The following is a 9,190-nucleotide window of genomic DNA, read 5'->3' as shown; positions in this document are numbered from 1 at the left end:
TGGAGGCCATAGGAAGCCCCAGGAGTTTATTGATTGGGAGAGGGTTGGGGGGTCACGTGATCTGACTTGCACTTCAGGAAAACCACTTATAGACTGTAGTGGGGAGAGAGGTGAGGCAGGGAGACCCACCATAGACCAGGGATGGGGTCAGCAAGGCCTAGGCCGACCTCTAGGGTCAAAACACTAGGGTGTTTTGCACCGTATCAGAAGACAGGTGAGGGTGCATTCCCTCAGGCGATGTTATAGAGATGAAATCTACAGGCGTTGGCATCATCTTGGATATGAGGGGTGAGAGAGATTGTGGAATCCAGGATGACTCCTAGGTTGTGAGCCCAGGACAGTGGGAGGATGGCGTTGCCCTCCACGGTAATAGGGAAGGTAGGGGTGGGGGCAAGGGCTCTTAGGAGAAAAGATGCTATGTTCTGTTTTGGATATATTGAGTTTCAGATATCTACAGAACATCTATTTCTAGATGTCTGAAAGGCAATTGGAGATATGAAATTGGAGGTCAGCAGAAAGCTTGTAGTAGACTAGGTGGATTTGAGAGTCATCAGCATAGAGATGGTAATGAAAATCATGGGAGCTGATGAGCTCACAAGGAAAGTAGTATACTGAGGGGGGAGACAAAAGGGCCTGGAAATGTCATGGGACACCTATGATTAGAAGGCATGATCAGGAGGCTGATCTACAAGAGGAGGCACAGAAGGAGTTATCAGATAGGAAGGAGAAAATGATGTCCCCAAAACCTAGAGAGAAGAGAACATCAAAGAGACTGATCAAGAATGTCAAAGCCTGCAGAGAAGCCTAGGAGTATAAGGACTGAGAAAAGGTCCTTAGACTTGGCCACTTAGAGATCATTAGTAACTTCAGAGAGACCAGTTTCAGTGAAATGATAAGGTCAGAAGCCAGATTGTAAGAGGTTAAGAGAGTGAAAGGAGAGAAAGCAGAGGCATCAATTATAAATGGCCTTTTCCTGGAGTTTAGCGATAAAGGGCCAAAGAGATACAAGATGATAGCAGGGATGGAAGACACAAGGGAGAATAGGAGAGGCATCGGGCACATTTGTAGGTAGCAGCAAATAAGCCAGTAGCAAGGGAGAGATAGAAACGTGAATGGACAGGGATACCAGAAGATGGCAACCTGTTGGAGGAGATGGGATGGACAGGCCTTGGTCAGGAGTAGGCACCCTCACCATAAGTAAGACTAAGAGTTATTATCCAACAGATAAAGGATATGAAGAGTTTCCAGAAGAAAGATGACCAACAACTGCATTTAAAAATGCCTTCAATCACTCATTAAAATAATGCAAATTTAAAAAACTCTAAAGTTTCTATTCATATCCCATCAAATTACCAAAGATGAGAAAAGAAAATGGCCAGTGTTGGAAAAGATGAAGGACAGCCACTGTTTGTGGAGCTGTGATTTCATTCAGCTACCTTGGAAAGTTATTCTAGAAAAGTAACTAAATTGTTATCTTTGAACAGTTAATTGGTCAATAAATATTTATCAGGCACCTTCTGTGTGCCATGACACAATGACATAAACTGCCTACTGGACTCTGTCCTCCAACCTCTTGTTCTGATTGCCTGCATCAGGGTTCCAGGCTTCTATTTTCAATGGATCCTCTTAACTCAAAGAAAAAACTTCAGTAAGCATCCTGAATGTGCCATGTACCAGGTTTCACTGCTGGAAATACGGACAGAAATAGAACAGTACCTGCACATTTTCCCAGTGGCAAGGGAACCAAACATTTAAAACAATAAACAAACGAGATATTTGAAAAGGAATAAAGTATTTCTAAATGGCAAGAGCAAAAAGGACTTCACCTTGGAGATTGCATGTTACTTGAACCTTAGAAGCCGTAGCTTCTAAGAAATGGAATTTATAGAGGAAGAGGTTTTTGTGCGTGGTGGCCAGCATGAGCAATAGCCCAGAGATTGAAGATGTTATATTGAATTTAGGGTAAGCAAATAGGACAGTTTGGTGAAATGTAAAATGTTTGCAGAAGAGTAATGTGAAATGTTAGGAATGGTAGGCTGGAACCTACCATTAAACAAGACTTTAAATTCCTAGGCACGGAATTGCTATTTTACAAATAATGAGAGGCCAACTTGAGTAGGAGAATTGGACAGAAGCCCTAGTCAGCTTATTTTGGTCATCCCATGAAAGAGGCAGAGGCTGGAAGCTGAGAGTCTAATTAGAAGACTATTGCAGAACTTCACATAAGATATGACAAGGGCTTGAATGAATGTGGTTGCCATATGAGGGGGAAAGAGATGGATGTGAGCTCTGCCAGTAGAATCAAAAAGACTCACCCACCAAATGGACACAGAAGTGGGGGAAAAGTCCAGGATACCTCAAAGTAAACTTTAGAGCCTGGAAAAAAAGGAGAAGGTGCTATTCACAAGAGAATTAGGAAAGTTTGGGAAAAGGTAAGTTTAAGAGGAAAGATGAATTCCCTTTTAGATATATTGAGTATAAGATGCTAATGGAAGAGGCAGTTTGGTACAGGGGAAAGATCACTGGCTCTGGGCTCAGAGTTCTCATCTCTGACATTTTCCGTCCCATCACCTTGTTGGACCTCAGTTTCCTCATCTTTTTTATGAGGAGGTTGGGTTAGTTTGGCTCTGAAGTCCCCTCCAGTGCCTCATCTAGGGTCCCACGGAGTTAGAGAATCAAGCATCTGTGCTAAGTCCACAATAAATTTATTATCTAATAGCTGATTCCTCACCTCTGGAAGCCAGTCCTTTTATTCCTAATCGATTCTCTAATGTACTCCCCTCGCACCTCGTCACCGTTACTGCCCATGTATCAAATATATTCAAGCAAAACAAATCCTCAGACGCACTTTTCCTCTCACCTCCACCTCAGACTTTTAGCTTCCTTCACTGCGCAACTGCATGGCCCCCTGCTATGGGGATCTCTTTGATTGAGTCTGATCTATCCATCTTCACATTGTCTGTCTACTTCATGACGTGCCCAGCATGATTTCTTAGGTTTACATATTGTCTCCTTTTTTATTTTCATTTTTTTTTGGTTTTGTTTGATTGTTTCTTGATTTCCCATGAATTTATTCGCTTCCATTTGCTCCATTCTAGTTTTAAAGAATTATTTTCTTCAGTAAGCTTTTGGATCTCCTTTTGCATTTGCCCAATTCTGCTTTTTAAGGTATTAATTCTCCTCATTGGCTTTTTGGATCTCTTTTACCATTTAGCCAAGTCTGGTTTTTAAGGTATTATTTTCTTCAGCATTTTTTTGTGTCTTCTTTACCAGGCTGTTGCCTTGTTTTTCATTATTGCATCACTCTCATTTCTTTTCCCAGTTTTTCCTCTACTTCTCTTACTTGATTTTCAGAATCCTTTTTGAACTCTTCCATGGCCTGAAACCTATTCATATTTTCCTTGGAGGCTTTGGATGTGGGAGCTTTGACTTGGTTGTTTTCTCCTGAGTGTGTGTTTTAATAGTCACAACAGTAACGTTCTGTAGTCAGAGTATTTTTCCGTTGTTTGCTCCTTTCCCCAGCCTATTAGTTGACTTTTAACTCTTTGTTAGAGTATGGCTCTGCTTCCAGGGTGGAGGGTGCATTGTCCTAAACTTCAGGGGTTTTGTGTAGCTGTTTTCAGAGATGCTTCTAGGGATCTGTAAGTTTTCAGTTCTCCCAAGGTGGTATGATCTAAGGAGAGGTGTTTACTACTCTCCTAGCCTGCTCTGATCTTTGAAGGACCACAAGCACTCTTCTGTTCTGTCACTGTGAGGAGAGTCCCTGCTCCACTGCTGCCACAAGCTCTGCTATGCTAGTGCTGGGACTGCCACTCAGGACCACCAGCCAAGACTGTGACCTAGAACCAAGTGTAGTAACAGGGTCCTGCCTCAGTGCTAGCAAAAAGACTCCTGTAATATGCTTCTGACCAGTTGTTTGACACTCCCCACCCTGTTTACCATCTGTGCGTTGAGCTCTGGAGGCAGCTGCTGCCACTGCTGATTCAATCAGTCCCCAGGCCTGCTCCTGGTTTGCTTGGACCAGGGCTATGCTGGGGCAGCCTGTGCTGGACTGTGCTTTACTCTCACCCAGGTGCAACAGACCTTTCCTGTTGACCTTCTAAGTTGTCTTTGGCATCTGTGGGCTGAGAGGTCTGAAATCGCCACTGCTGCCAGTGATTGGCTCGCTCCAAGGCCCATTCTGAGTTTGCTGGGGCCTCTTCTACATTGGACTGCACTCCTAATACACCTTGGTGCCACAGACCTTTCCTGCCAACCATTCAAGTTGTCCTGGGCTGGAAATTTGTTTCACTCCATCTTTTTGTGGTTTTCGCTGCTCTAGAATTTGTTTAGAGTTATTTTTTTAAAGGTATTTGGAGGAGTTTATGGGGAAAACTCAGGCAAGTCTCTGCCTTTACTCCACCATCTTGGCTCTGTCTCCTACATTTACATAAATAGTTAGGAAAAACTTTTCTTGACTTGGACAGTTTAACTGTAGGCCAGTGAGATTGACTCAATTTAGAGGAATTAAGTAAAAATGCATCACTGCAAGAGTGATGTCCTGGAGTCAGCAGGAGGGAATAGAATTAAGAGGACAGAGAAGAAATAGTCTTGAAGAAGAGGAAGACTATTTCTTTTGAAAGGAATGAGTGTGGTGGGTAGTCCTCCGACTTTTGAGTAAGCCAGTTCAGGCAGTATCTGAGACTTTTCCCAGTTTTCTTAGTAAATGAAGAGACTAAGTCACATGGAATAAGTGTGGCATTGTGGATTTCAGGATTAATAGGATTTGACTAGCCACTGGGAAAAAGGGTTTTTCTGAGTTTCAACTTCCTATAAAGGAGGTGAACTCTGGCTTAAATGGTTCTTATATTTGTTAATCTTGTCTCCTCACTGTTTCTTATCCCCCATATTCAAACTGTTGCCAAGGAAGGCCCATCCACTGCACCTTTGCAGCATTTCTCAAATATGATGACACTATCCTCATCACCATGCCTGCACTATGGCAATCACCACTGGTGGCTCTGCCCACCTCGGGTCTCTCCCTAGTCCCCATTCTAATCCATCCTCCCTTAAGATTTTCCTAAAGCACAGGTCTGATCAGGTCACCCCTGCCTAATCCATTTAACCCCCTACCTCTCTCTCTGCATCTCACAGCTCCTTTACATAATTTATCAAGCTCTCCTCTATACAGATGAAGGGGGTGGCCCAGGAGGCATTTCTCCTGTGTTCTCTTGATCCTGGCTGCTCCAGGCTTTTCTACTAAATTAACCTCCTCCAGGCATTTCCACACTAATCTTCAACCTCTATAAATCTATTGGCTCCTTCCCTGCTACCTACATTTTATCTCTGCCTTTAAAAAAAAACTCTAAAACCAACTGTCCCCTCAGGCTAATGTTCTGTGTCCATCCATTGCACAGCAGAATGAATATACAGAAAAGCTGTGAATTCTCTTTCTTCTCACTTCACAACCCTTTGCAGTTTGGTTTCAGGCCTCACTACTCAATAAGGCTCACTCAAAAGTTTCCAGTTATGTCTTACCAAGAGCAAACACACAGCCTTGTTTCACTCCATTGGTGACTAGAAAGGCACAAGAGTATTATCCATTATCCAGAACCGGGGTAAACATGCCATCATAAAACTGACATACAATGCTGATGAACTTCTCCAGGCAACCAGATTTTAACATAATTTTCCATAAGCCCTCATGACTAACAGTGCCAAAGACCTTGGTCAGATCTACAAACATTGTGTACAGACCTCTGTTCTACTCCTGCCATTTCTTCTGGAGCTGTTGGGCAGCAAATACCATATCAACTGTTCCTTGGCCCTTTCTGAAGCCACACTGACTCTCAGGTAGATGACCATCTTCCAGATGAAGGATCAGTCTATTAAGGAGGACTCTGGCAAGAATCTTGCCATCCATGATTAAAAGAGAGACCTCCCCATGCACATACCCATGATTGTTACAGGGCAATCTATTTCCTTTACCTTTATAGAGATGGACAGTGTATGCTTTTTTTTAGCATGTTTTCAGCCATGTTTTCAAATGCTTTCAATGAGGATGAACACGGCATCAAGGTCACCTACCACATTGATGGTAAATTCTTGAATTTGAAAAGCATAGAGCCAAGCCAAAACCAAAGTGGAGGGAATATTGGTATATGATTTTCTGTTTTGGGATGATTGTGCACTCAATGCGGCCTCTGAAGCTGAGATGCAGCAAGGTATGGCTCAATTCTCTGCTGCCTGTGCCCTAATAATTAACACCAAGAAAACACAGGTACTCCATCAGCCACGACCACACTGTTCATATGTGGAACCATCAGTTACAGCAAATGGAGAGGTTTTGAATGCTGCGGATAAGTTTAGTTACCTTGGTAGTGAACTTTCTAGGGACATACACATTGATAATGAAGTTGACGCATGCATTGCCAGAGCTGACTCAGTGTATGGGAGACTCCAGAGAAGAGATATTATTAGACTGACTATCAAACTGAACCTTTGTGCTGATTTCATTATTGTATGCCTGTGAAACCTGAACAGTATACCAGTGACATGCCAGGAAACTGAATCACTTTCATTTGAATTGTCTTAGGAAGATTCTGAAGATCACCTGGCAGGATAAGATACCAGACACTGAGATTCTTACTTGAACTGTCAAGCATTCAAACTCTGCTTCAGAGAACACAACTTCGATGGGCTGGCCATGTTGTTTGAATGCACAATGTACACTTGCCAAAAAGACTTTTATGGAGAACTCACACAGGACAAGCATTCACATGGCAATCAGAAGAAGCAATACAAGGACACTCTCAAGATCTCTGAAGAGCTTTGGATTGACTGCCTGATATGGGAGACACCGGCACAGGATTACCCAGTATGACATGCCCTTATTAGAGAAGGTGTTGTGTTCTATGAGCAAAGCAGAATTGAAAAAGCTCAAAGGAAATGGATGCGCAAATTTAGAGTATCCACCCCAAATGTTCACACAGACTATTTGTGCCCAACCTGTGGTAGTGCATTCTAAGCTTGTATTGGTCTGATCAGCCACAGTCGGAGACACCGAAACCTGACTCTAGCATAGTGATGTCATTTTACTCCTCTTCAAGAACAAAGGCCAACAACCAGCTGACCAAGGCTAATGATCTTTTTTCATTCCTCATCTTACTTGATTTCTGTGCTGTGTTAGACATTATGAATAACTCTCTCTTGCTGGAAACTTTCTCCCAAAGAGATCATAGAAATGGGAAAGGGTCCCACATGTACAAAAATATTTATAGCAGCTCTGTCTGTGGTGGCCAAAAACTGGAAATCAAGGGGAAGTCCATCAATTGGGGAATGGCAGAACAAGTTGTGGTATATGAATGTAATGGAATACCATTGTGCTATGAGAATCAGTGAACAGGAAGATTTCAGAGAAGCCTGGAAAGATTTATATGAACTTATGCTGAGTGAAAGGAGCAGAACCAGGAGAACTTTGTAAACAGCAATGACCACAGTGTGCAAGGAATTTTTCTGGTAGACTTAGTACTTCATTGAAATGCATGGAATACATGGAAATTAAAAATTTCCAATGGACTCTTGAGTCAAAACACTTTCCATATCCAGAGAAAGAACTATGGAATTGAATCACAGACAGAAACAGATCATTTTCTTTTGTATTGTTATGTTCTGTTTTGTTTTATGGTTTCCCCCATTCATTTTAATTCTTCTATGCAACATGCATTTAATAGGAATGTACATGTACGTTGTATACTGTCTCAGGGAGGGAATGGGGAGGGAGGGAATGGAAAAAAATCTAAGATATATGGAAGTGATTGTCGAACACTGAAAACAAGTAAAATAATTCAATTTTAAAAAATAAAAATAACCTTCCTACAAAAAAGCTCTGTACATGTCACCCTTCTGCTCAAAAAACCCAGTGGCTATGTATATCTCCCAAGAATAAAAAAATACCAACTCCTCACCTTGGGATTTAAAAGCCTCCACAGTCTATTTACACACTCTGCATTCCACTAAAAGTCAGTAACCATTTATTTAACATGAGGTACCAGACACTGTGTTAAGTGCTTGTGGATACAAAAAAAAAAAAAAAAAAGGCAGAACAGATGATAGTTTACAGTGGATCAGAGACTAGCAGGGCAGTGTTGAAATTATCATGTAAAATTCTGAATAAACACACAAAAATCCCAGTCTATTAATAATAGAGGTTTACTGTTCGTGTTCATCCCTTTTTCCGTTCTTTGTGCAGGGCAGGTATTCTTAACCTGAAGTCCAGGGGTAGATTTCAGGCAATCGAGGGAAATTACATCTTTTATTTTTTACAATTTCTAAAATTTAACATTTTGATTATGAATTAAAAAAATAAACATCCTAAGAATTGGATGGAATTGACTAGGCTGCCAAAGGAATCTATAACATAAAAAAGATTAAGAATTTCTGGTCTAGGGAAATGTTCATGTTTTTGATGTTTGCCAAGTACATAATAACAAAAAGGAGAAATTATTTAAAATGTTGAATTCCCCTGTGTTTGTATTTCAACTATGACTGTCTATCCTCTACCATAAAACCCTCCCTTGTATCAAGCATAGAAAAGTAAAAAAATTTATACATCTCGAAATGCATGCTTCCCTTCACTTTTTCAAACCCTGGTAGCTTCATTTAATGCTCAGCTCCACCTGTTACTGGGATCTCTTTAGGTTGCCCTTAGTTGGGACTACTCTACTCATCTTCCCATTACATGCTCATTCACTGAAGTGTCCTCTACTTTAAAAAGGAAGCTTTGAGAAGACCAGGGCTTTTTTAAAAAAAAGTTTTTGTCTGTACCTAGGAACACAGTGAGTTGCATAAAATTTTAAAAATCAGCAACTGGACAGTTTAATTGTAAACTGCTGGGAATATTCTGATCTAGATGAGTAGAGTGAAGATACATCATTGCTGGAGTAATATCCTGGAATTAGCAAGGAGGGAATGGGATTAAGGGGTGGGAGTAAGGAAATAATCTTAAAGCAAGGAAAGTATATTTTTTCCTTTGTGACAGAAATGAGTGTGTATGGTTGATAGCCCTTACATGGTTAAGTAAGCAAATTTAGGGAGCATCCAGGAGGTTGTCCTGAATTTTCTCAAAAATTGATGAGTCTAAGTCACGGAATATGTTTGGCATTGTAGATTTGAGATGGAATAGCTACTGTGAGAAAGGGTTTCCCTAAGT

The 9,190-nt window shown here is 41.3% G+C and overlaps 1 protein-coding gene and 1 long non-coding RNA gene across 2 annotated transcripts in view; one reads left to right on the top strand and one right to left on the bottom strand.

Moving 5' to 3' along the window:
* LOC140502803 (uncharacterized) overlaps window positions 1-9,190 on the bottom strand; it is a 47,272-nt gene that overhangs the window by 20,996 nt on the left and 17,086 nt on the right. The gene's annotated exons all lie outside the window — the stretch shown is intronic.
* Window positions 4-7,945, top strand: LOC140502808 (uncharacterized). The gene is made up of 2 exons (XR_011966573.1): window positions 4-2,432; window positions 5,458-7,945. It is a non-coding gene; the product is annotated as an uncharacterized lncRNA (long non-coding RNA).

Source organism: Notamacropus eugenii, chromosome 4 (assembly GCF_028372415.1).
Source record: "Notamacropus eugenii isolate mMacEug1 chromosome 4, mMacEug1.pri_v2, whole genome shotgun sequence".
Classification (NCBI taxonomy): domain Eukaryota; kingdom Metazoa; phylum Chordata; class Mammalia; order Diprotodontia; family Macropodidae; genus Notamacropus; species Notamacropus eugenii.
Note: the sequence above shows the minus strand (reverse complement) of the source record. Positions and strands in the feature narration are given on the sequence as shown.